Raw genomic sequence first — 27079 nt, forward strand, 5'->3', positions numbered from 1 at the left:
ATGCACAGGGAACAAATTAGCTATCACTAATTTTACAAAGACGCAGTGGAGCACAAAATAACCAAGAGCCGTAGAGAACACAACACAGTGGGAGTTACAGGAAAAATTTGGAAATATTATCCTGCACCATGTCTTTATCTTACCAAAAGAGATGTAGGAGCTTTAAGGCTCCTATGAGAATATGGTACACCTCTCTTTATAAAGCACTGTTTAAGAGGTCCCATTTTTTTTTTGTCTCCTAAACAACCAAACAACACAGTATTCAATATGAGGAGCTGAGATAATGGAACTGAACATGGAGCTTAAAGTGATGTAAGAAATTTTCTCAGGGTAATGTTTAGGTCCATAAATTCAGCTACAAACTACAGAGTTTTGAAATGAAAATCCAGAGCAACCCGTTCCATTCCTGAGCATTGAACTGACATGGTGTCCAGAGCCAGGAAGTGCTTGTCTCCATTTTTTTTCTTACAAAAACATTAACCAAACACTGGAGAGATGCAAAGACCAAAACCTTCTTTCCCAGAACACGTTCCTTGATGATTTCCTACTCCCTATTAACTTTTGCCAATGTTGGATTATATTAAATAAGGAACTGCCCCTCCTGTTCTTCTGCTTCTTAAATAAGATTGTAACCCTTCAAGGACTCTTGTTAAAAGAAGGCAAGTTCAAAATTAAAAAAAATAGTGGATGATCGCAATCCAAGGTTATAGAAAGGGCACCAAGCTTTTGGATCAAGGGAGTGAAGCATTAATACTGTGTGGCCCCACTTGCCTAGAATATGTGTCTTGGCAACATTGCTAGTCTAGCTCTGGCAAATTGAGTATTTTGATCTCTGTCCCTGGAGAAAAACACGCACCTATTATATCAGATTATAATTTTCCTCTTTTGTGTAGTGTAACTGAACTATTCTCCATTATATACTTTATTGTATCAAAGAGGCTGCATTGTGTACACTAACACTGCCATTTATGCACCGAGCTAGGTTGTTTTTGTTGGGTTTTTTTAAGGAGAGTGGGCTGAAGGGAAGAAGATTTCCTGATAGTCTAAGAACAAACAATTGGTTTATACAAAGTACAGAAAAAATACAAATGTGGTGTACAAAAGCTCCAATGTTCATACCCACGAATATTACTGCTAGAGTTTTGAGTGAGTCACATGAAATACGATAGCACTACTTGTTAGTTGTACTCCGATGTTTTAGAATGACCATTTTGGTTAATGGCCACCTAGAAGTTGACTATAAACCCCAGCACTTGATGGCAGAGTGCCATGCATGTTGAAACACTTTATAAGTAGATTCAAAGAAACAGAAGCTGACGTCCTTGCCCAAAAAAGTCCGCAACCTCACACTTGACAGCGGCTGTTGGATGAAGAGGCAAGGCCCACGTACTCATGTTGAGCTTAACACCAGTTTGAGTGGAGATGGAGTGGAGGAAGCACTTGGCAGATGATCACAGGCTGGATTGCAAGACAGCAACCATACCCGAAAGGCTGTATCTGCTGATGTGGTCAATTCCTTGGCAAAGAAAACCCGTTTATTTGCCTGTGTCCAAAAGGGAAGGCTTGTGAAAGGAATTAGTAACACAATCCCTCAACTGCAGGTATTTGAATTGATTATCTGTCAACCCAAAGGTTTCCCTAAGTTCAGCAAATGAACACAATCTGTCTTCTAAAATATATCATGTAATTTGTTAAAGCTTTTGTCTAACCATGCATCCCAAATAAAAATGCATCTAGTTTTTGGTTTGGGTAGTAAGGTTGATTTTTTTTGTTTTAGTTTGAGTTAAAAAATTGAATATAAGCTGAAATGGAATAAACAATAGATAACTTAAGAGTGATTTTTTTATAACTGGTGTTAATTTAAATGATAAAATCTCTCAATATTCAGCACATTAGTGATGTATTTCAGATGTATCTTTATGTGTTTCAGGCTCGCATTGTTAAAATATGCTATTGATTTTCTGTTTTCTTTTGTTCTGAGGTTCCAGTGTGCTCTCTGCTGGTGATGCCATTCACCATTTTGAAAAATGATTGATTCATTATGATTAAATTAAAAAAAAAAACAAAACAACAACAAAACAAACCAAGACTTAAAACATGCTTAAGTTAAAGGTAGAAGTCATTAAATTGCTTTCAAGAGTGTTATTTATTTGCACATTTGCTGGATTAGGATCTAAGACAAAATGCAAATAGGGCAATGGATACTGGGGAAGAATGGTGAAGAAAATTCTGCATCATCAGCGGAGGAGAACTATAGGAGAGGCGAGAGGCCGAAGAACATTACGGGGAGATTTTATAAAACCTTCTTTTTGGTAAGTTTTAGGAAACTCCATTAGGGGAAGAACAGATACAGGAACACTGAAAAGAGCCATCTGGGATTGTAAGTGATGGGTCTCGATAAAAGTGAACTAGTAGTAATGCTTTGTAAGCAATATGGCAGAAGTGGAGAAGGATTACAGAAAAAAGTCTAAAATACGCTTGTCAAGCTTATGAAAAAGTAACCAAAAATGTTCCGTGGGCCAATTTGTTCTCCTGGCTTCCAAAAGTATGTTTTTCTATTTTTAGAATTGTATATGGCAATACACTGTTCAGAGTCCTGTTTCAAAATTTAAGATTGTTTCTGAAAAAATGGCATGCTGAAAAGTCCCATTGATTAATAGTAAATGTGATTAAAGTTCCTTCTTTCAAGACAAAAATTAACAAAAAAGAGAACTTTCTAAATCCTTAGAAACACTGAATGTTTTCAAAGTATTTCTGTGTTAAAATGTAAGCCAGAACATTTTCACATAGACAATGTATGCTCAGCATTGTTAAGCCAGATGTGAATAGAAACAGAGGGGTCAGGTATATGGAGTGAGCCAAGACGGTGATTTAGTAGGACAGGTTTTCCATAAAAGCATGTGATTGAGAACTACATTTCTCTATAAATCTGTGATATATATCAAATACTAATGTGTAATATCCCTACTTCTGTATCAATCTATTGATATATAATCATGTAATACATTTCTCCTGCGAATGTAGCTACATATTTTTTGCTTTAGATACTGCCCTGCAAATTCATGCATATGGGTAATAGTTCTTAGTAGCAGGCAATAGACCATGTAAACAGCCAACATAGCACATAATGAAGCTCACGGAGAACAAATTTTATCACCAAATGTCAGTCAGCCAACCCCTCTTCTAGATGATTTCCTTAGATGTATTAGATAAATGAATAAAATATTACTAAGTATGACAAAATAAATATTGATGTTTTTAAATATTTTATCTGAAATTCAATGGAAATGAGCTTCGTCTCCTTCTCAGGGCATGGCAACATGTATAACATGATGTTTCTCTGTTACGCACCTTATCACACTGCCTACATGCAATCTTCCTGCTATCACAATTCATTTTTCATGTGCCAAGTATTCATTAATCCTTTAACCTCAGTAGGTAGAAACCAGTTTTTCTCTGCAGAACACTCAGCGCTGGGAAATCGTTGCTCCCTGTTCCAAGTGGTTAAGAAGGATGAATGTTAATACTCGTGTTTTTTATTGATAAATCTGAATATAAGCTGTGCATCTATCCAGGGAATGTTTCCAGCTGTGTTCTATAGTAGACTGCTTCCTATGGGATTGCATATTTTATCTTTTAAAACAAGCGTTACAACATTAACTTTTGACTTGGGTAAAAATCTTCTGAAATCTAATGAATCACATATGTAACTTACGGTGAGTTGTTGGAACTGGTTCTGTATCTAAAGCAGTAATGCAAGGAAATGGCGTTGCTTGGGTCATTAGACTGTATTTTAACTCTACGCTCAGTTTTCTCCAAAGGAAATGATTACACTAGAGGCAAGATTATAATAGCAAATCATGCCTAATCCCCTTTATAGCTTGTGGAGACATATATTTATATAGACTGCAAGGTAGACTTCTGTTTATATCCATTTTAATATTTCTTATTTGCTATTCTGCCTTTTTTTTTTTTTTTAACCTTGTGGAAATAGAGGCAAGATGCAGGGGCAAATAGCCAGGGGGTTATGTTACCTAAACTGTTTATGCCAAAAGGCGGCAGAAGACCAGTTACAGGGAGAACACACGAAGCAACGCATAGATGTGCATTTCAGGCAGTTGGCATGAAATCCTCTATGGGAACAAACATTGGTTCTGGTTCTTCTGGCTTCCTTGGTAAATACTGTGTAGAGCAGCAACCACTAGTTTGTATTTACTGAAAGTAATAGCATTTTAGCAGTAATTATTTACCTGAGCTCGGCCTGGCTTGCTGAGTAAATACACATGCTATACAGGCTTTTACAAACACGCTCACACGGTGGGCCAACCTACTAGACAAGGGATCCCTCTTTTTGTATTTTATTTACCAAATTATTGTTAGGAGTGGGAGCCGCTGGAGCTGTTGAGCTGGGCTTGAATTTGAGGAGGATGAGGGCTTGGGACTCATAAAGAACTTGCCATTTTGTACCCGCTCTGACCGTGGCTTTTGCCAGGGTCCAGCAGGGCACCCTGACTATTCATAAGGCTATTAAGCTTCCTTGAATTGAATCCCACCCGAACAGTGCCGGGAAACCATCTTAGCAGCCAGGGCTGGTCAGAGCTCACCTGCACTCTGGCCACACGGCGTTTACTTCATGCAACACGAACCCCAGGGGAGGAAGCAGAAAATGGCCACATCAGCTTCACGTTAACAAAAGGCTCTCCAAAGCACGGGAATCCCTAGGTAACCCGTCGGGCCAGCTTAATAGTCTTGACGCTGGTCAGGCATGGGCCAGGATCTTTCCACCAAAGCAGTTCACTGTGTAAACACGTACGTGTAAGAAGGCTTTTGAAAAGAAACAGAGATTCGCTTCTTAAAGTTTAACACCGACGCTCGGGATTTCTATTTTTGTTTCCTAAGGTTTTTGAAGTTCTTCTTTTAAAACATCCATGTAATAAGAAGAGTTTACGTTTTAAACAAACTTAAGATTTTGGAAAACGTTCCTCTGCAGACCGTCGTTGAACCCTTTACAAGCCAGTATCTGCAGCCCTTAGGTGCGAACCCCACCCCCCCGGAGGAAAGTCTCGGTTTGCAGAGGCGCGACTCGGGCTTGCGCGCCGACCTCCGCGCTAAAAACCCCACCTCGCGTACTTCCCACGAGCTGCGGACCGTCCATGCGAAGGAAAAAAAAAAAAAGAGAAAGGTTTGCGGAGCTCGGCCCCCGCCAGCCCGCCAGGTAACCGCCAGGGCCCGGCCGGGACAGGCAGCGGAGCGAACGCCGCCGCCGGGGCCCGGCCTCCCCCGCCCCGCCCGCTCTGCTCCGCTCCGCACCCCGCCGCCCCGGCCCGTTCCCCGGGGCTCCCCGCAGCGGCCCCCTGCCCTGCCCCCCCCCCCCCCGCGGCTCCCCTCAGCGTCCCCACCGCCCTGCGCGCCGTCCCCCGCGGGACGCCCCTCAGCGTCGCGACCGCCATGTGCCCCCCCGGGGCCCCCTCAGCGCCGCCACCGCCCTGTGCCATTTCCCCCCCGCCCGCCCGCCCCGGGTTCCCCTCAGCGCCCCGCCCCCGCCCGGCCTCCCCTCAGCGTCCCCGTGCCCGCCCGCGAGCCTCCCTCGCCGCCCCGTTAACCTGCCCCCGCCCCGCCCCGCCCCTCGGCGCCCCCGCTGCCGGCCCCGCCCTGCCCCTCCCCGCGGCGCCCCCGGAGGCCCCGCCGCCCTGCCCTGTTCCCCCCCCCCCCCCCCCCCCCCCGCGGCCGGCGGGGCGGGCCGGGGCCGCGGGCCGTGGGGCGGGCGGCGCGGCCGGGCGTTTCCCGTCCCCACCCCCCCCCGCGGGGCGGGCGGCGCACCGGGGCGGCCGAGGGGCGGGGGCGCGGCCCCTCCCCTCCCCCCGCCCGGCTGCCGGTGGGGGCGGGGACGCGCCGCATGCCAGCGACGCCACCGGCGCCCGCCGCGGCCGGAGCAGGGGCCGGGAGCTGGGGAGGGGGGGGACGCCGGTCCGGACCGGGCCCTTTGTCTGAGCGGCCGGTGGGGTGCCGCGGCGGCGGCCCCACCGTGAGGCGCGGCGAGGCGAGGCGGCGCCGGGAGCCTCCACCCCCGGCCCACCCTGCCGCTGGCTCATCATGTGACGCGGGTAAGTCGGCGGCGAGCGCCGCGGTTCCCCGGGCTGCCCCCATTCATTTCCCGGGGACGGCGGCGAGCCCGGCCGCCGGCTGCCTCCGCCCGTGCCCCGTGTGAGCGAGCGAGTGACACTGCCCGGGGAGAGCGGGGCGGACAGACAGACAGACAGACAGAGCGAGCGGGGAGCCCGTGTCAGGGGAAGGGAACAGTTTCTCCGGCTCTGCCGCTTCTGCTCAGGTCTGTGCCGATTCCCTTTCTTACCAGGATAAACGGCTAACGTGTGTGGTTTTCGCTGCTGCTGTCCCAGTCAGCTTTCTATTTAAAAAAAAAAAAAAAAAAAAAATCGCTCCTATACCGAAGTTAAATAATTCTAAAGAAAAGCGGGGGCAGGGCGGCCCCCCCCCCCTTCCCCCAGCGCCGCCGGAGTGGAGGTTAACGGCGGTGTCCCGTCCGCTCCCCCCCCGCGGTGCCCCGGCGGCAGCGATGCCGGGGGGGGGGGAATGTGTGTGTGTGTGTGTGTGTGCGCGGGGCGCTGGGGGCCGGGCCCCGCCGCCGGCCCGAACTTTTCCCTCAAACTTTCCCGCTGAGGCTTAAGGAGGGGGGAGCGGGGGGGAGGGGGGTTGGGGTGGGGGGGGGCGGTGAAAAAAGCGGGGGGGGGGGAATAAAAAGCGATAAGCGAGGAGTGATGAGCTGCGAGCTGGGAGCGCCCAGCCCTTTGTGCTGCCGTCCCCGGGCAGGGGTGCGGGCGGCCGCGGTGCCCCTGCGCCTTTTGGGGGGGTGGGAAAAAAATTAATATATAAACATAAATAATAAAAAAAAATTGGAGCGTAACGCTCTGTGTAGGGGGGAGAAATTGGAATGTAACGCTGTATGGGGGGGGGAATAAAAATCGGAGTGTAGCGCTATATTACAAAATAATTACCTTCTGTAAAATAAATACTCGCTCTTCCAGAAGTCGGCTGGCGTTGCTCGGGGAGCAGACCCCGGGTCTTTACGTTAAAAGCCTGTGCCCAGGGCGGCTGCGGGAGATGCGTGCCCCGTGGCATCGGCGTCACCCTGCGAAGCCCACCGAAAGCTTTCCGCTGCCGGTGCAGCCGGGTAAACGCGCTGGGATGAGATTTGGGCTCCTGTCCGCCTCCCCCAAACGGGTGGTGCGGGATTCTGGGGGAGGCGGGTAGGAGCAGCCAGATGGGTTATTTTATAGTTCCCCCCGCCATGGTTTGCAGGGATGTGATGCTCCGCTCCAGACAGCGGGGTTTTTTCGGATCTTGGCGTGGCGTTCGCTCCCGCGAACGGGCTTGCGTGGAAAATAAGACGTTTTGCGCGCTTAGGGAGCAGGTACGGGCAGTTTGGTAGGAGGCACCGAAGAGAAGTTCACTTGCATCAGGGTTCATATCGAGCTTGTAAAATCCTGCTAGCTTTCGGCAGTCCCCCTCCCCCTGAATAAGTAAGTAAACCAATTTATTTTTTTTAATTATCCACCATGAAATAAATGGTATTCTTCTCCCCCCCCCAGTTTTGTTTTTGTTTTTGGTTTTTTTTTTTGCTTTTCCCTTTTTGTCTCGCCGCGGCAGGTAGACGTTCACGGCAACTTTGCAAGGCTGCTTTATATAGCGCTGGCATATGGGCTCCATTTTCTGCTTTCTGGTTGGTCTACAACTCTGAAATGTACAGGAACAGCAAAGTGGTCTTAGCGTGGGATTAGTAACTGTGCTGAATAGGTCACAGATGGGGCGATAGGAGCATTTTATTAATGACGTAAGGCTGCTTAAACCGAGTCTGCTTTTTTTTTTTTTTTTTAATATATTATTCGTGCTGGGGGAGGGGGAATATCTTTCTAATGGGACGTAATCAACTTGAAACCGCTGTCTGCAAGCTGGCGTGTCACCTATCGTCACAAACCGACCACGCATAGCAAAGGAAACATTGCATGCGGATTTTTTTTTTTTTTTTTTTTTTTTTTGGTAATGTATTTTATTTTTTTTCCCCTCCCCGTGCTGCCGGAGGCTTTGGCAGCCGGTCGGAGCTGCTGCCGCTACGCTGCCGGCAGGTGCCCGGGCTGGAGCCTGGCGGGATGACATCACCCCCTCGGCGGCCGGGGAGCAGCACCCATGCGCACCCTTCCCCAGGCCAGCACCCCCACCCGCTCGCCCACGCTGCGTCCAGAACAACAGTGGTGGTATTCTCCTTCTCTTTTTTTTTCCCCCTTTTATTTTTTTTTTTTTTTCCCCCCCTTTCTTTTCCTGTGTCTGGTACCTGCAACTGAGGGGGGGGGGGGCAGTCTGGGGAGCACCTTTTTTTAGGCAAACCTTTTCATTAGGATACTGGCAGCTTTACAAGGTGGCTTGGGCTTTTTTTTTTTTTTCCCTTCCTCTTTTCCCCCCCCCCCCCCAGCTTACGGATTAGTCAATAGCAATTAAAGAGGGCTGGGAAAAATCGTATTTTTTCTTCTATCCCCCAGCTGTGGGGAAAGAGAGGCTTTTTGAAGAGGAGGTATGCCATGGGGCATTTGATGAGTGATTGCACGTGTGCTGGAGGGGCTGGGAAGGCGTTTAGGATCTGGGAGATACTGTTTGGTTTCTGCTTCTGATGGTGAGGCAATATCAGATGTGTAAAGAAGGGGGGATGGGAAATGAGGTATTTTAAATTATTTTTTTCCCCAGCGATGCTTAGTGGTAATATTTCCAGGCCTTCCTGCACTCCCTTTGTAAAAAAAACCTTTGCTGGAAAGGCCCCTGAGAGCCCAAGAAGACTCTGTGTAACAACTTTTAAAAATAAACTTTAAGATTCCAGGACAGGCTAATCGCAGAGTCTTCTGCCAGCTGTTTCTGTCGGGATGAGCCAGACCTGAACGTGCGCAAGCAGAGTTTTATTTCAGGCAAGAGGAGGCTGAAATGCGGTGGGACTGAACCAGCTCTTCTTCCCCCAGGAGATGGTAGAGTGGGGTCAGCGAAGGGCTTGGGCTGCAAAGCCCCGTGGGAGCGTCCGTCTTCCTCTTCACCCAGACCAAGGTGGTGCGTGACGGTGCCCGCCATAATTAAATAGAAATGCAGACCATGTTTTTGAGGAAAATGGGTGATGCCTCTCCCCGGTGCGTGGGGAATTCTCTGCTGCACCGCAGGGTTGCAGAAGGTCTGTGTAATTCGGTGCAGGTTTCAGCACCAGAAGGGTGTCCTGTCGTTTAGATTTTGGGTAGCTTATAAAATAAAGGGAAGGAGTGTGCCTTTTCTCATCACTGGGTGGATGATGCCCGCTTACGCTAGCCTTCCCAAAGTTGTAGTGCTGTAGCCTGGAGGCTGCTGGATCACCTCGGTGAGCCTTGCGTGGCCGCTGGCGTCGCTTTTCAGGGTGGCCAACCTCCTTGCTCGTTCCTTCAGTATGTCATTCGCATTGTGTAACAGGTCTCATCAGTACAAGGTTGGTTTTGACCAAGTCTTTGTTCGAATCGAGTAGAATATGAGACTGTGAATGAGGTGTTTGTGTATTAATAAAGCCGGAGAAATATTTACTTCTGCTGAAGTGTTTTGCTTGTGGCTTTTGAAGTATTGTATCTTGATTTATTTTGTTAGGAGGATGATTGTGGTTTGCCTTTCCTTGATGTAACTACAAAATGAAACAAAAAATTAATTTCTTGAAATGGAAATTTAATTTTTGGAAAAGCTGAAATGGATGCAGCACTGAGACTTTGACCTTCTCAGCTCCTGACTAGTGGTTGTTTACTACAGCTGCAGCTGTGCGTCTTTGAAAGAGGAGGAGCTGCGAACACAAGCATGCTCACTTTCCCCAGCTAAGAGGAAAACATATAATGAGCATGCCGTTGCAAAGTGAGATGTAAAAAAAAGTATTGAGCAGTCAGGTTGTGGCTGTTCCTTTCCTTTTGTGCAAGGTGTGCTGTATCTGTAAGACAAATTTTGAATATTGGAAGTGCAAATGTGAAAGCCTGAAATGACTGTGCTTCCCATGTGGTGAAAAATTAATTTTTTTAAACTAAATGCATACTTATGCTAGAAAAGAGAAATGCTTTTGCACTGTAGTACTAAGGACACTTTCAACATTGTTCGTCGGTGGAAAAAGCTCCACGTAACCTTACCCTGTGTTCAACAACTGAACTTTAGACAGTCCTCTTGCTTCAACTGGATGATTTTTACTTTTCTTTTTAAGTCGATACTAAATGCAAAAAAAAAAAAAAAAAAGAGCAACAAGAGTTATGTTTGATGATTCAGTGTCAAAATGATTGTTTTAATTTATAGCTAGGCATAGAGCTATGTTGACAAACTTGACTGGAGCATTAACTAGACCTAATATATGTATGTGGCACTGTTGCAAAAGTGGGTGAAATTGGACCAACTGAGAACAGTTGCGCAGTCTCTTTCGGTTTATATTTATAAAAAAGAAAACAAACAAACCTGTGCTAGTGGTGCTGTGCTTGCCTTTGGAAGCTCTTCTCTGTGCAGAAGGTCTGCTAGGACTTGGTGCCTTAAAATCTGTGAACTTTCTCGTACTTTTGCAAAGTTTGGTGTGACTGGTAGGTTTGAAGTTTATTCTGAGTCTGTGCTCTCACGTTTGCTCCGAAGCAATAACTATAATACAAAAATGGTAGAGTATTCTTTAATTAGTTTTATTTACCTTTTGGCGGCAGAGAATTCTTAAAATAATAGTGAGACACAGAAGGAAGAGGAAAAATGAACATGGCTGTGCCAAAAAGTCAGTATGTCTACACTGTATGTAACACTGAGCTTGCGTGGACCTTCCTTTCTTGCGTTCGGTGTAAAATCTCATGGTATTAATCAGAAAGCGTGATCTGGACTTTGGTCTAAGCCAAAATCAAATTATAATATACAAATATCTGTTGCATTTATGTCTGCTGCAGAATGATGTGTTTTGATTTGGAGAAGACAACTTTAAATTATGGTGTGCCTTGGTCCTATAACTATTTCTGTCATTTCCTGCATTTTTGGGAAGGGATGGTGGCATGAGCCATCCCAGTGTTTCTCAGCTGAAATACATGGTAAAACCTGGGAGTGAATATATGAAGTCATGTGAACATTATTCAGGGACTGTATGCTTCATACTCAGTATGTTTCTTCGTGCAGTCCGCCTCTGTGCTCATCAACTCCTGTGTCAGAGGAGCCCCTTCAGCTGCAGGTACAAGGGTAGGACTTGTCTAGGTGTTGGCTTGCTGATTTTTTTTTTTTTTTTTAAATTTTTTAAATTTATTTTTTTAAAGTTCAGTAAAATCACAAGGATACGAAAGCTAAGGTATATCAGAATGAAAATTGTGTGTGTTGGGGTCAAGGGAGATCCCATGATTAAAGACTATTAAAAGTATGTGCTCAGTGATACTGGGTAAAGTTTTCCAAGACCCTTGCACACTGGCATTTCCTACCCTCTGAATGCAATCCTAGCAATGGCTGTATTTTTTTTTTTTTAATCTCCTGGTTTATTTATTTGTTTATAGATTTTTTCTTTTTTTTTTTTTTTTCTTGAAACAAATGCACTCGTACAATGTTGGTTATCCTTTTGTGGGTTGCTGGTAGAGCTGGCGTTGACAGCCTTTGGAGTCGGAGCGCAGACCAGCACCACTTGAGTTAAGGAATGTCTGGTTAGCAGTAGCAAGCTTTTGTCCTCTCTGTGAACCAGCCTCCAGGACGGGAATGAAGCATGCTCTTTGCTAATGGCTGGCACAGTATTTGCTACATAGCAGAGTAATGATGGGACTCAAAAATCCCGAGCTTTGTTCCCGGCTGTGGGGCGAGCGTGTTCTCGTCGTTTAAGTGTAGAACAATCAAATGCATGACCTTGGACATCCGCGCCGCAAAGGGGATAATTAATCAGATGATGTGTCGTGTCGGGAGACCTGAGTTCTGGTCTCAGTTTTGTCAGATGTCACCTAGGACAACCACTTCGTTACCCTTTCTGTAAGGTGGTAAGCAGTGACCCTAATTCCTAATTAGTGTGGGGCGTTGTCCAGTGGTCAGAGCTGCAAAGAGCACAGGGTTATGCATGCTAACACTCGTCCCCCCGCTGACTACCTAACTAGTTTCTTTTTCTCTGCCTTGGCCAAGAAGGGCTTTGCCGGTGGTGGTGTTGCTTCTCTTTTCTGGAGCCGTACAGGTCCCTGACGGCAATGCGGGAGGCAGAGGGATGCCGGCTGGCCGGGTCGGTGCAGGTGACGTGCAGAGAGCTCAGGCCGGCTGGAAACAAGTTCAGGTCCGTTGGTGGAGTCGGAGATGCCACCAGCGAGCTCTGGAAGCCTTCCTGAGCATGGGCAAACTGTCGTTCTTGGATATTTTGTTCAACTCTCGACAGACTGGTGTTGACATGGGTAAAGGCAGCTATCTAACCCCAGCAGTTTCTGTCGTCTTCTGTGGATCCCTGAGGCAGAATCTTTCCAAACAGAATATTCTGAATTATTTTTTAGCTTTTTTTCCCACTACCAAAATTGTCAGAAGTGACTGGTGTGCTCTCAAAAATGTTCAAATCAAACTTTGCAGAAGCAGTCACTGAGAAATTCAGCTGAAATGATTGAAGTCTGTTAAATGGAGTAACGTGACATTAGAAATTTGTAACATGAATTTCAAAGAATGACTGTGACTGTTGTCATTTACCATGGATGTTACTCCTTTTTTATCATGGTACCAGCATTTTCAGATGGTCTGCTAAAAATTCAGGACACCTTTTACAGCAGATGTTATAACATGTTGTCATGCGAGGTAGCCACTGAGATATCTAGGATTAATGGTATCAGTTGCCAGTTCTTCCTAGGAAAAAAAGAAAGATAACGGCTCTGAGTATTACGTAGTAACATCTGATGTGAATCTGAGCAGGACTTGACTTAAAATCAGAATAATATAGAAATATTTTTTTTGTATCTGTCTTTATTTTGAGTGTGCAATGCTGGCATAAAACAGTTTTGAGTTAGTCTTCAAGTATGGGTTGGCAGTGCTCTAGAAGAGCATGTAAAGAGCTGTGATTGATGACACTTTAAAATCTTTTTAAGTGTTGGACAGTAGTTGGAGCTCTTCCAGTTCCTTTTTCAGAGAATCTTTCCATTGCAAGAAAATTTGGGTTAAGTGGGAAATGAAAAGATTTCTCTTAAAAAAAAAAAAAAACCAACCAAAAAAAAAACCCCCAAAACCAAAAAAACCCCCACAATGAAAAAAACCCAAAACGCAAAGGTGGGGAAAAACATTCCTTTCCAGTTTCTATAAATCAGTAAGAGTTAGAAGGCAACTTAGTTTTTCACTGGTTCCGTCTAACCAAGGAAATCTTTCATATAGACGGTGCCCTACAGAATTTTGAAAGGGAAAAATGAGCAAAGTGGGTTATTTTTCCCCTTTTGAAAGGGAGAGCATGCAAACTCAGTCTAGTTAGTAGGCAGATTTGGAGGCTGCTATTTTGGAAAGCATTACCATTTTCACTTTTACTTTTCAGATCTATATTCAGCTAAATCAACTTTTTGCTAAAATGTCTTTGACATTTGTCTAAAGAGTACATATCAATAATTATACACCTTCTATTTTGAGAAGGTGATAGATGTGTAATTTTTGGCTGTGACTCTATTGGGATAAAGTTTACAATAGTCACATCGATCAATTAAATATAAACATAGCACGAATTGAAAAATATAATGAGAGTTGGTACACTTTTTTCTTCTTTGCATTCCAGCCAGTATCCAAGAGGGGTTTATTTTGTCCTTGCCAGAGATATGCTCTCCTTTAGGTTTCACGTGTTGCTGGATTTAAGGAGACAATATTTCTTTTTCATTGCGATGCTGAAGAAGCATGTGGGCCAGGCAGGGATGGGAGGCTTGAGTCTATGCATAGCAATGACAGACACTTGCCTAAGTCACTTCTGGTGGATAGCTTGAATAAAATACATTCCTTTCCCCAAAAGAGGAGCCTAGCTCATCCTCGCCTCGGAGGTGTGTACTAAAATCATGACACCAGAATCATTCTCGTGGTCAAAAGGCCATCAGAAACCCTCTCCGTTGGCTGACAGTAGAGGAGGTCTCAGATGTTCAGCTCACACGTAGATGCGTGCACTGTACTTGTTTGAAGATAGGTGAGAGGAGACCTGCTCTGCTGAAATCCTGGGAGGAGCATTCCTGGCCCTGCAGGGTTTGGTGGTGGCGCGGAAGGAACAGCAGTTTCTGTGGGCTCTTCTGGTGGCTTTTGTTACTTCGTGTTTAACTAGCCCCGTGTGTTGTGAGAGCGGGCACCCCTAGCCAGGCTGTGGTTCCCTACGGTAGGGACACCACTGGGAGCTTAGTGGTTTGGTACCCAAGTCCTCTTGTGGGCATAGCCTGAAGTCCATCAGCAGAAACGAAAAATGCTTGTACATTCAGATCCCTCCCAAATACTGTTGAAGGTCCGTGTGTGCGTGGCTTTCGTTGACATGTCTTTTTCCTTGCCCTAACAAAGCAAAAACCCAAAAACAAAACCAAAAAACCCCCCCAAAACCACAAAAAGAAAAAAAGAGGAATTAAAGTCAGAGGAGAAAGTTTCTTCTTGTGATGACTTCTGACTGCGGTCGGTGTTGCGTGTTCCCATCCATCAGTTCTCATCCCTGTGTGTTTAGCTATTGCTCTGCCTTCTGCCTCTTGCCAGCAGTGCTGCCCTGCACCCCCTTGGGTGAGGAGTGCTGGTCTCTGACAGCCGCTTGCTCTTGCTGTAACCCTTCTGCTGATGACCTGAATGGAACAGTGTCTTGTCATTAAATAGCTGCTTTAATTGTTATTTTCAGCCACGTTTTCTGGATCCTGGATTATTTTAAAGCTGCCTTCATTTTATGAAAAGTGTAGCAACTTGAACTACTCTTCCCCTCCCAGACCCTGCTTTTTCCTAAAAACGTTTCTACTTGTACTGTTGTGCTTTCAACCCATCTGACTGAAGAAGCCAGGGGCCCTTAATGCTATTTATAGTGCATATAAAATATATATATATGTGTGCTTAAAATTGCTACTTGCTCTGTGTGAGGGATATTTTCTCAGTTGTTCAGCACCTAACTGGCAAGCCCGCTGAGCAGGGCTGCCTTTCTGAGCGTGCAGCTTTCCGTGGTGGCTTCTGCCTGGCCAGAGAGCGGGGCAGGTGGGGTGAGGATGCTCCCCTGCGTTTGGCCGTGGGTGCTGGAGCATCTTTCAGCAGGCCCAGAGCGAGCCAGGGTCAATCCTCCATCCAGGCTGGCTCCTTGGATATTACTGTGATACCATAAATAGAAATGTGAGGGTAGCACAAAAAAGTCTTCTTTTCATATCGGTTAAATATTAGAAATATGAAAATAGTCAGTGGAAGTATTCTCCTTGTGTTATACAATGTTAAAACTAATTCGGCAAACCCGAGAATTTTTATCTATATCAAATAATCTGTGAAGGTAATTTTTATAGGAGGGAGCAGAAATGAGACAAATGCTACAGCAATCATTTGATATGATCTAAAACAGTAATTCCAGTCAGCATTTGTCAGACATCATAGTGTTTTCAGTTTAAAAGTTGAACGACTAGACCGCAGCTTTTATGAAGCTTAAGGATTGGCAACTGTGTCAAGTACAGGAATTGTGTCCTAAAAGCATCTTGACGGAGCTGCAAGTGCTGTAGAAGCAGCGAAGCCACGAAGCCACATTTAACCAACATGTAAGTTGCAAAGACTTTTAAGGATTTCTGCCTGGATGAACAAGTTCGAATTTAGCCACAGATGCCGAATTCAATTGGTTCTCCTAGTTTGTAATATGAACCCTGGTTTTGGAGACCCGTCCAGTGCTGTATGTGTAGTAGGAGGCTTCCAGCTTGAAACTGAGCTCTTAGTTCAGTGGTTTAGGAGTATTTCTAGGCTGTTTTGCTTTAAAACTATCATCCTTGCTCTTGGTGCCTGATGTAGGCGTTCCTAGCTCTCTGTACAGCAATCTTCTGCCTAAACATGAAGTCCCATGTTGTGGAGGATTTAATTCCTTGTGTCGTAGGCTAAACAGCATATTAGGTACCCCCCATAGAGTAGCCTGTAAAATACAGTTTAAGTCTGCAATGACTTAGTGAAAAGGCTTTGAAAAGTGTGTGTTTGAGGTCTTAATTGAAGAGTGAAGCTGCATTTCGAGTTCAGTACCGTCCCGAAGGATGGTTTCAGATGAAGGCTGGTTCTGTTCAAAGTCTTTAGTTGCTGGTGGACATGTTGGCATTTAAGCAAATAGCAGAAGGAACGTACTGTAAAGTCAAATGAAGTTATACTCACTGGGGGCAGGACTTAGCGAAATGAGAAGTAATAAGAGATCTCAACATGGGATCAAATTGTAGATTCGTTGATTTGAAGATCAGAAAAGACCGTTATGATCATCTAATTCAATTTAAATAATGCAATCGGTAGAGTATCCCCTTGGCGTGCATGAAGCACGCATGGTCTCTTGGAGCTGGAACATTTTGTGAATGCACGCTTGTAATGTAAAAAACTTCATGCAATGGGGAATCAACTGTCGTCTTTGGTAAGCTGTTCCAGTGGTTATAATCACTCTAATTTCTATGCATTATTTGTACCCTGAATTTATCCATATATTTGGCTTCTAGCCACTTAACCTTGTTATACCTCTGTCTCTTAAGTGAGTGGTCAACCACTCTTCTGTCAATTCCTTCTCTGTCTTCATTTTCAGAGTTTGCATAATTGAACAGTGTTTTAATTTGCGGCTGTTGAAGAGGGTGAATTCATTTAAATAATTTTGACTTTAAAGTAGCAGGCAGGAAAACTTGATTTAAACAATCAGTTTAAGTCGTCTTTGGTTTCTGCAGTTCTTACTGATTTTTCCGTTCCCAGTGATGTCCGTTGGGTAAGTGACGGTTAGTTTGCTGATACGCAGCAGATGAAATAGTCTTTATGCAGACTACGCTCAAATTTTTAGCTGAGAGAATGTGTTGTATGCATACCTATATATTTAAAAAGTTTGTGGAGTTAATGTTCGTTTACTGAGTTTTAATTTTTTGCATGTTTAGTATTACAATATGACTGATGATGTGTTTCTTACTAGATGGTTTAATTTTACTATTGACTTGGTCAGCTGTACTTAGAAATTGGAACTTGTGTAAATTGTAGAAAAAATAATTGAAATTATTTTTATTAATATTTTGATTTATTTTTAATGTGCCAGGTTACTTTAAAGATCTTACTAAAAAGTATTTGTGTTGTGTTTAAAACTAAATTTTATATTAAATACAGGAAAAATAATACTTGGTTATTAAGAGAAACTCATAGTTTCTGTTTAAAATATCCTTGAGAGTTTTAGAATTAGTAGGTATCACCCTTCAGCATATTGTTTATATTAAAAGACTGGAAGAGAAAAACACATTTACCTAGTTTCTTTTGCTCCCGGTAGATTTTTCAACTTCTGAATGAGCTAGTTATTGGTCTGTGGTGGTTGAATAAGCTGTGAGAAAGATGATACTCTATTATGCACCTGCTTATTGATTAGTTTACTACATTTCAGTTTTGTTTAATCTGTGATTTTTATCAGGTTAGTAGTTTCTTTGAAACTTCAACAGCAAATGAGTACTGATGAGCATTGATGAAAGAAGGAATGTAAATTGGTTTCATAATTTCAAATGTAATTTTGTTGAATAATTTAAATAAGAGTCAGAATTTTTCATTAGAACATATAATAATGTTACAGAAAAAAGCCATTTCTTTACCAGGCAGGTTTTGGAGCACTGTTGGTTAACCTGCTTCTTCTAGGAGTATTAAACATTGTCAAAAGATAGGAGTAGCTGTCTATTCTCATTTTGTGAAGCTGCCTATGAAAATAACTTTTTGAAATATTTCACTTATTCTCAGCTGATGACACTGACACCTCGTTTCTTGGGTGCCCTTTCGGACATGTCTATTCAGTGTATTATATCTAAAGTATGAAATAGGATGCTCGTTGGCTAGAGGTACCAGCTGAGCAGGATCGCCCAGGCTCAGTGTTTGGTGTGCCTACCTTGTGCTGCACTTCTCAGACCTTTCTGTCTCTTGCTCACTCTACTTTTTCTTCCTATGTTTCTTCAGGATCAGTGCTGTTATTTGGATACTATACTTTTTTCTCCCACATAACTGCTGTTCCTTAATCTTACCAGTTTTAAAAGAGTGAGTAAGAATACCAGGTGTTTTTGCTGAGCTCTGCTCAACTTGGGGAAGTTGTGCTCTTTCACAGTGACCTTACCATTGAAGTCCTACTGGTACTTGAACAAACTGGAGCCCTTCCCTGTAATTATTTCATCCTTTCTGGAGACTTTCTTCCATGCTTATGTATATACTGCTCTATTTCCTCAGTCTTCTCAAGGAGATATAATTGTAAATAAAGCTTAATTTCTACATATTCTGACTTCAAAACTGTGATCATAAGTAACCTTATTTTATAAGGAAACCAAACTAAAAGATGGGCCTTTCTCCTTTTTTTTCTCTGCCTTCTCCCTAACTTCTTGAAATAGCAACTAAAGGCCAAAGCAAGATTCCGCCCGTCCGTCGTTCCCCCCCCCCCCCCCCCCCCCCCCCGGCTTTTTCATTGTATAGTTTCATTCAGTGTGATAACTCCATTTCTGCTTGTATTTCTCATGGAGCCAGGCAAAATGATGTAGGATGCAGATTTATCAAAAAATAGTACAATTGGAAATGTAATTCCCTTCCTCTTTTCTCAAAGAGGGAAAGGGAGCCTTGCTGGCTGTGTCACTTTCTTTTTGCAAGTTGACATAACTAGTGCAGATCCTGTGAGCAGGATCAGGGTTGGGAACGAGGACCATTGTGCGGTGTAGCCCTGTGCAGCAAGTCAGAAGACTGAAAAGTGGCGGTCAGAGGAAGGGTTTTACTAATGCTTCAAACTGCCAGAGAGGAAAGTGAACCAGGTAAGAAGCACTAGAAATAACACCCAGGCACGATGGAGACTCTCTGCCTTGTGCTCTTGAGAAGTCCAAATGGGTGTTTACTTATCTGTGTTTTAAAAAAGGAAAGTGAAATACGTTGTAAAGCTAATTTTACACACATCTCATACACCACTGCTGCAAAACTAATTGGTCTGTGGGGAAACATCACTCTTCTAAAATCCAGTCGACCTCCGGTCACTTGTTACAGTCCCAGCATTTGCTCCAGTTCTTCCTCCTGACGACAAACTCTGCTCCAGTGCGCACTGCAGCGTCTTGGTTTAAGCTTCCAATGGGGTGCTTGAAGTGGGCTTGTGCTTTCCTCCATTTGGCTTACTGCTATTCATGATTTTTATGTTCTTTATGAACCACCAGTTTATTAAGAAGTAGCTCCTCACAGTCCAGCAGTGGTGTATGAGGCTCGTGAACAGCTCTCCATGGAGCTTTTGAACTGTGTCTTCTGAGTACAGCTCTTCGCATGGCAAAGAAGAAGTGTGAGCCTAAAGTGTCTGCAAGTCATTAGCTTAAAATCCTTTCTCTGCAAAGGCTAATAATGATTTCATTTTTTACTGAAGTGGAATTTTTAGATGTTGTTTGTTGTTCTTCACCAGTAATGTTGCTCTTGTTTTCTCCACGCAATGTCTATTAGACGTTTTATCTTTTTTTACTTTCAAGTTGGGTTGTTTGGGTTTTTTAAAATGCAGAATTAGTTTCCGTTGCACACAATTCTAAATATGAAAACCAGCCATCCCTTAATTTATATTTTCATGTTATAGATGACATAGCATGTTATAGGTCCCTGGAGCCCTGAATTTCTGGTGAAGATTTATTGCAGCGGTTCCTGAAAACACTGCGGTAAAGCAGTAACCCCTTGGTTTCTGGGTCGGAGCAGGAGGCAGCTGGAGCTGCACGTGGTGTCTTGGTGCTGGTGTCTCGCGTTACCTTTGGGAAAACTTGTGGTACCTCACAAGGAAAGCAACTCCGTTTCTTCCGTGTAGATCAGGCTGTCAGGTGCCTTTCGCGTCCTGCTGTTCTCTAACTGGGACACCTGAGGTCCGAGGTGACCGTGACATCTCTTGCAGTCTGGCAGGAGGGTCCCTGGGGCCTTTCCCTCTCCCTGTGCTCTGGGGGAGGGCTGCCTGTGGTACGTGTCCTCGTGTTTGTTCTGGCTCCAGGATCTTGGGAGGGTATTTCTGCTCTTCGCCATCTGTTTCCCAGTTGTGCTGTCGGACTCTGTGCGAGTCGCCCTTCTCTGGGATGAAGGCAGGTTGCAGGGGAGAGAAACTACTAAATTAAGGGGTGGAGGGGGGACACAAATGGTCCAAGAAAAGTAAACGTGTGTGTGTGTTTCATTAGTAAATGGTGGCAAAAAGAAAGCCCGTTGTTGCTACGTGGTGACTTAAGATCTTTTGAAAACTATTTGCTGCTGAATATACTTTCCATGCGACGTGGATTCCCCTTATTGCAGCACTAGTTATTATCCACTGAAGATCTTGTACATTACTAACATCTCAGTCATCAGCTCTGGAATGACATTTCTTATACTGCAAATGAGTCTGAGACGTTTTGTAAGACAGAAATTGGTTTTCACTGCTTGCCACAGAAGTTTATGTAGCTAATGTGATGCCTGGTACATTATGTAAAGTGATTCTGTTGTAATGGGTTCATTTTTGTTGTTTAAACAATCCTCTGTTGTAAAGTCAAAGGAGTCTCCTGGCTGCTCCTTCTAGGCTTGTTGAGAAGCTGCAGCTTTATTTCGTGTGTTGTTCTTGCATGTGGGTCTTTGTAGGTTGCAGATTTGTGCTGGATGCAATAAATTTTGTTACAGCCAAAGTCCCTGGGTTCGGCTCGATGCCTGTTACATCAGGAGGAGGTTGAGGTGCTTCCTCGAGGGGCTGGTGTTTCTGTTGTTACCCTAAGCCACCAAAGAGCATCCGTGTCGTATCCAGTGTTGAGTTTCTCTGAGTGAACAAAATGCAACATCCTGAGGAACTCTGGATATGTGTTTTGTGTATTAAACAGTTGTCGAGGGCATCTTGTAGGTAGATGGGAGCAGATGTGAGAGCGCGATGGGTATTTTTCTAGTCTGGATTCTTCTGGTGAAACTTCAGTCTTTGTTTTTCAGCAAGGATGTTTGGACATATAATGCTCTTTAAGTACATCATTTAAAAGCACATTACCCGGCTCTTTGGAAACAGAAGTCTTACAGAACTTCTAACAGACAGGAAAATGGATTTCTTTGTTGCTTTGATCTGTCTTTAGTGTGCAGGAGCACAAAAATACTGTTGCAGGCATTTTGTTTTAAAGTTTTAAGTCTTCGCATTAATCAAAGTGGAATTCATAGATTTGTTATTTCTACTTAATGTCAGGCTGTACTTTTTCCTCTTCTCTTCTTCAGATAGAGATATTATGTCATTGCTGCTTTGCTGATAATCTTGCTTTTTCCAAAGATCCCGTCAACAAAATTACTTCAAGTATATTTTGTGCGCCTCACCATTTATTTTATGTCTGCAGGATGCAGTGAGCTAGTCATGCCTTAAATTGATTTAAATATCTGTCAAATAAGAAAAATAATAGAAAAAAATAAGTAAGCAGCATTCTATTATAACATGCTACTCTATCCCTAGATTTGGTCTCTATCTTCATTAACATTTGAACTTTACTATGAGATGCGTAATACATTTTTAGTAGAGGGTGGTGAGATATGTTCAGACCTCCGAAGCTGGTGTACTGGCTGATAATTTGGAAGTAATTTAAGAAGTGTCTAATTTTTGCATTTGCAAAATGAATGTAATGCTGTTTGCTCTGGACACTTTTAGATCTACCAGTGGGAAAAATACGTAGAAAAGCTGAGTAATGCAAGGGTTATTATATGTCTGCTTCAGATGGCAAAGTCCACAGGGATTTCTGTAGATGCTTGGTATGTATGTTACTTCAGTTGCTTCTGCAGGCTGATTTTTTTTTTTTTTTCCGGAAGATGTAAGGAAAAGTGTAACTTCTTTCCTTTGTCAGACCGCGAATAACTTCTATGAGCCCCGTAGCCGTCAAAAGTATATTGAAGGAGGCTGTTTGCAAGAGGTATTACCCACTTGGTTTCCTTGGAAACGTGAAACATGTTTTACAAATATTGACTTGAGAAAGCTGCAGCTTAGAGGAAATCCTAAACTGTTGGTTCAGGCTTTTAAATTAATATCTCTGAAGAGTTTAGGCCGTATTGAAAGTCACTGCATGTCCATGAAATGATATTTATAATAATTCTGGGTTTCTGTGTTTCTTGGTGTAATAGCTAATTCTGGATGCTGGAGGACTGGAGAGAATCTGTGAAAGTTTTGCTGGATAAGGAGCGCTGAACTGGGATCCCTGGCTCCAGTTTCACTTGTGTTAACCCAACTCCTGCTGGAGTTAACAGATTAGTGCTCCTAAAAATCAGGTGGTTAGTGCCTTACTCACAGCTGATGGACTGCAACCTGGAACATTTTCTTCTTGGTGGGAGTTAGACGCTGTAAATCATCATTCATGTCTTGTAAATGTTCCTAAACTCTGTGGAGGGTGGTTTAAATGCTCTTTGTTATGTTTGTGCAAGAGACTGTGTGATAAGCCAAAGTAAATTATATTTGCTGGATAACTTATTTTTATTGTATAGGAATTTTCATATCCACTTATTTTTAAAGGCTGCTGATCATGATTTGGTCTTGCTGGACTTGTTAAGGTTTTCAAAATGAAAGCTCGTTTATCCCTGGAGCATGGTGTTAGATTCATGCTGGGGGGGTGGAAAGGGGCATCCGTATGGGAGGAAAAGCATATGGCAGAGCGCGTACATGTTAACGAGTGCTGAGTTGTATACAGAGTGGATAGAGATCGCTTCTTTGCGCTCATTAGCGAGGAACAGGTCTTGGTTCAGTCAGTCTAGCGGAGGTGCTGCTGGCTGTGGTTTTATCTGTGCTTCTCTTAGTGTCAGCGCTGGGTTATGCGGTCCCTGTTGCCACCCATCTGTGGTGCCTGTCCCTCCGTCACTCATACCGCTTCCACTGTAAGCGGACTGGATTGGATCAAGAAACTGCCCTAACTTCTTGGGTTTTACTGATTTATTCTTAACTCGGGTTATTTTCCCAGTTCATCCCTCAATACAGCTGTGGCTGTGCAGGAGCGGACCAGGTGGTTGGAGGCCACCAGTGCTGCTGGCAGGAAAGCACCTCTAGCTGTTCCCAAAGTTAGGAGTGGGACAGCCTTACATCCCCAGGGTTTGGGATTTCCCCAGGGAAAAGCCCATCCCACGCGAGTTTGTCTGCTGGCTGTAGTACTAGTTATTTCATGGCCGGGAGAAGATGGCAAGGCACAGTTTTTAAGGAGGTATGATGTATTATGATGAACAAATGATGTACTTGGAAAGAAAATGAGCATGCAAGCCTGTACGTCTGTTTTAGACCTGGATAAGACTTTGTGTGTCTCAAATAATTGCATTTTTCCCCCAAAATGTATTAAATGTTTTATGCAAAATATTATTATTCCTTGTGAACTGTGCCTTGCTTGGTGATTATAAAGGTGTTTATGGTGAGTGGTGTTTACGCCGAGTGGCCTAAGGTAGCCTTCTGTGGCTACGTTAATTAAGGCAGGGTGAATCTAGGTCTGCCTACATCAAGGGGCTGCAGGAGGATTTTACACTGGAAGTAGGAGGTGGGATGCAGGCAGGCGGCTGCATGGGTGCTTGTAGGGATCAGGTCCTAAGTGTCCAGAGGCGTTGGTAGCATAGGCAAGCAGGGACCACGGAAACCTGTAGGGCAGTATGTCACAGATAAGACAGCTGTATCTATGGGCTATATGTCTTGTGGGACTTAACGTTAAGAGCAAATAGGAGACCACAAAAGCCTTCCGTGCATGGGCCAAGCGATGCTGCTTTTCTCATCAAGCCAGTTTAACTGAGGAGAAAGGCTTTGTTTAATGCTTTGCATCCTGAAGGTTACAAGGATGTTTGTCTGTGATGTGGGTGCTAAGGAGGGATTCAGCTGTATTGTTTTTCAGTGGCTGGCTCTAGCAGATGAAGGCAGCTTGCTCTTGACTTGCCACCTGCAACGGCTATGAATTACAGTGGCAGAGGCTGTGAGATGGCAGAAAGATAAATGAATGGGAGGAGGGAATCGGGGACCTATGGAAAGAGAAAAAGTGCATGTCTAGGAAAGACATAGTGGAAAATGGCAGTGATGCAGAATCCCATGGAGACTCCTGCTGTTGGCAACTTGTGTACAGAAGTGTTGAGCTGAAGGGGAGGTCAGTAAATGAGGAAAAAAGGTTTCTTGGTTGGTGTTTGCAGAAGGAAGACTGAGAAAGGGAAGTGCTTGATGAGTCTTAGGGCGGGGTGGTTTTTTGTTTGTTTAGTTGTTTTAAAGCCCGCAGATAATCAAAGCAGAAGGTAGAGTTTTGTATGGCTAAAGGCAGAACAGCAGGTATACTGAGTGATTCATTGAGGATCATGAACGTGCATCAAAAAAAGTGAGTATGGCAGTTTAGGACGCCATATATAGATACTAACAGAAAAAGAAGATAATTATGTCAAATGTACTGTGATTCTTTGTGTAACCAAATAAACTACATGAATTACTGCAAAGTCAGTCAAGATGGGAACAAGGATTTGCAGCATAAGAGTTCTTCTAAAAGTATGATTGTTTTTATGTGAAGCCATTGTGCCAATACAAACTGAATTTCATACTGCAGGACTGATTGTAAGATAAATGCCTCCAGATGAAAGCTGGAGAGAAGTCACTGCTCTTTACTTAAACTTAGAAGGAAGAAGGGTTAGCTGCAGTGAAGGTGTATAGAGAATTCTCAGAATATGAAAATAAAAGATGGAAATGTATGAAATGGCAGAGTGCTATTGCTTTTATTTGAAGAGAGGATTATTCTGGGTTCTTTCATCTCATAATATGATGAGTGTCTTCTGAATATCACTCACTTTAAGTCATTAGAATAGCAGCCATATAAGTAAGGTATGCAGCCTCTAAGGCAGTAGTCAGGAAAAAATATACCTTTAGACCTATTGCTCTTTTCCAATTTCTTCTGATTTTCTAGGGTGTCACCAGTAAATTGGTAGCTGCAAAAACTCAGTCCTGTAGAAACATCAGGGGAACTTTAAATGTTCAGTGTTTTTCTGGCAGAATATTGATACTATTTTCAGATTTAGATTCCTCATTGTTTCTAGCAAGTATAGGCAGATTTTTAGAAATAGTTATGTGATATTTATTTAGCTGTTGCTTGTGTAATACTGGAGGCTCAGAGCATCTCTTAGCTTTGTGGTGGCTCTAAAGCAGCTCCAACGCAGCATCAGTGTCAGTCCTTGGATATGTTGGCTCAGATAGGTTGTATTGACTTCTGGGAGTAAGGTGATGAAAGAAGTGAGAGATGACATTAGTCACAGATAAAGGGAAATAACAATTCAAGTAGAAAGTAAGTATCTCTTTCTTACCTTCAGCCTCTAATGTGTGTGAATCTCTGTCAGCTGCTTCTCTGACTGGGCATGAGAGCTACAGGGTGTTAAAACTTTCTGGACAGAGCACTTGAATTCTCTGTAGCCTGACGTGATGAAAGAAAGATAGATTTATTTCTGCTGGAGGAAAGATGGAGACTGCTGTTTTCAGCTCCATGACAAGACGTCCTTCACATTGATGCTGAAATCACCATTGGAAGTGTTCAAGGCCAGGCTGGATGGGGCTTTGAGCAACCTGGTCTAGTGGAAGGTGTCCCTGCCCATGGCAGGGAGGTTGGAACTAGATGATCTTTAAGGTCCCTTCCAACTCAAACCATTCTATGATTCTAAATGAGAGAAGTTAGTATGGAGGTAAGCTGGAGGTGTCATCTCCTTCGAATCAGAAGTGTCTCTTTCATGTCTTCCAGCGTGTGTTTGTCACGAAGCCGTCATTGCCGCAGGCTGCCTGGGGAGGCTAGAGCCAGCGGGCAAATGGCTTCCTCTCAGGAAGAAAGGGCGAGGAAGAGAACTGATGGGTGGGATTGGCAAGGCCCACGGAGTCCTCATCGCTGACTGAAAGGAACTAATTATTCCGGACTTGTGTGTCAGATTTATTGGTCTGGATTCAAACCTGCACCCTGTATGACTTGAAAATAAATTCACCAAACAGCAATATAATAGACTGGGCGTATGTAAATGGTGAGTTACTGAGAGCACAGGAAATACTGCGTTTAAGAGGGAAAGATTCATGTGGCAAATGGAGTCTCATGGAAAAAGCCCGGTTTTAATGTACTCTAAAAAACCCTAAAAGTCTGAGATACTGGCAGCATCCTCTTCAGTTAGCAAACTGCAGAAGCATGTCTGTGCAAAATGAGAAATATGTTTGCTTGGCCAGCTTTTCTGACTGAAACATTAAAGGTGTTGTGAAATACTGTAGAATGTATAAATGAGCATGTTGTCAAGAAAATCACTTTGCAACACGTGACGGTTGCACATAGAATGCAGCTGGGGTGGCTGTATGAAAACAAGAGTGAAGCTGGTTAGGAGCAGTTGGCCCTGTTTCTAAGAAAGATGACTTTCCTATATACGTAAGAACTTACACCACTCTCCAGGCTTACTAGAGGCAGTTTATACACTGCGGTGCACCTCACTTAGTCATAGTGACAGTCCCAAACTTAATGAATGTTGAGATTTTGGGGAGAAGATTTAGGAATGGGGACAAGACTTAGGAATCTTAATTGCATCGTTATCAGTATTTCTCTGTGTGTGGTGGGTTGAGATGGAGGTTGGAATGGAGAGGAGGGAGGGGGAGCATCTGCTTCTTACTGAGCTACAGTTGTTTTGGGTTTTTTTTCTCAACTGAGTTAGTCATTGAACTAAAGGGGGGGAAGAGTTAGGGAAAGTGCAAGTCCTTGGAAAGAGACGAGCAAGCAAGAAAGGAGAGCTGCAGGAACTGATGGAGGACCAAAGGAGCGGCTTTTGGTGTGGGGCTAATAGGAGGTAGAGTGGGCCATGGCATCTGGAGGCTTCCTAGCAAATATGAGAACTGGTTGGGTTTCCACCTGCCAACAGGCTGTTCAGGAGAATACCAGTAACAGAGAAGACCCAAGGACAGCAAGACCCAGGTACACTCACATAATACCAGGGAATGAGGGAAGAAGGT

General features: G+C 43.9%; 1 protein-coding gene and 1 long non-coding RNA gene across 6 annotated transcripts in view; one reads left to right on the top strand and one right to left on the bottom strand.

Annotated features, from left to right (window-relative positions):
- Positions 1–3247: 3247 nt before the first annotated feature.
- LOC115350577 lies at positions 3248–5281 on the bottom strand. The gene is made up of 2 exons (XR_003926504.1): positions 4605–5281; positions 3248–3491 (listed from the first exon to the last, which is right to left on the bottom strand). It is a non-coding gene; the product is annotated as an uncharacterized LOC115350577 (long non-coding RNA).
- Positions 5282–5791: 510 nt separating this feature from the next.
- Positions 5792–27079, top strand: part of KLF12 (Kruppel like factor 12) — a 252339-nt gene continuing 231051 nt past the window's right edge. Inside the window, exon 1 of one of the 5 annotated variants that reach the window (XM_030036334.2) lies at positions 5792–6104. The gene's annotated coding sequence lies outside the window, so the exon portion shown is untranslated. The other 4 variants (XM_030036331.2, XM_041128670.1, XM_041128671.1 and 1 more) reach the window with 4 other exon arrangements.

The sequence above is a fragment of the Aquila chrysaetos genome, chromosome 14 (genome assembly GCF_900496995.4).
Source record: "Aquila chrysaetos chrysaetos chromosome 14, bAquChr1.4, whole genome shotgun sequence".
NCBI classification, from domain to species: Eukaryota; Metazoa; Chordata; class Aves; order Accipitriformes; family Accipitridae; genus Aquila; species Aquila chrysaetos.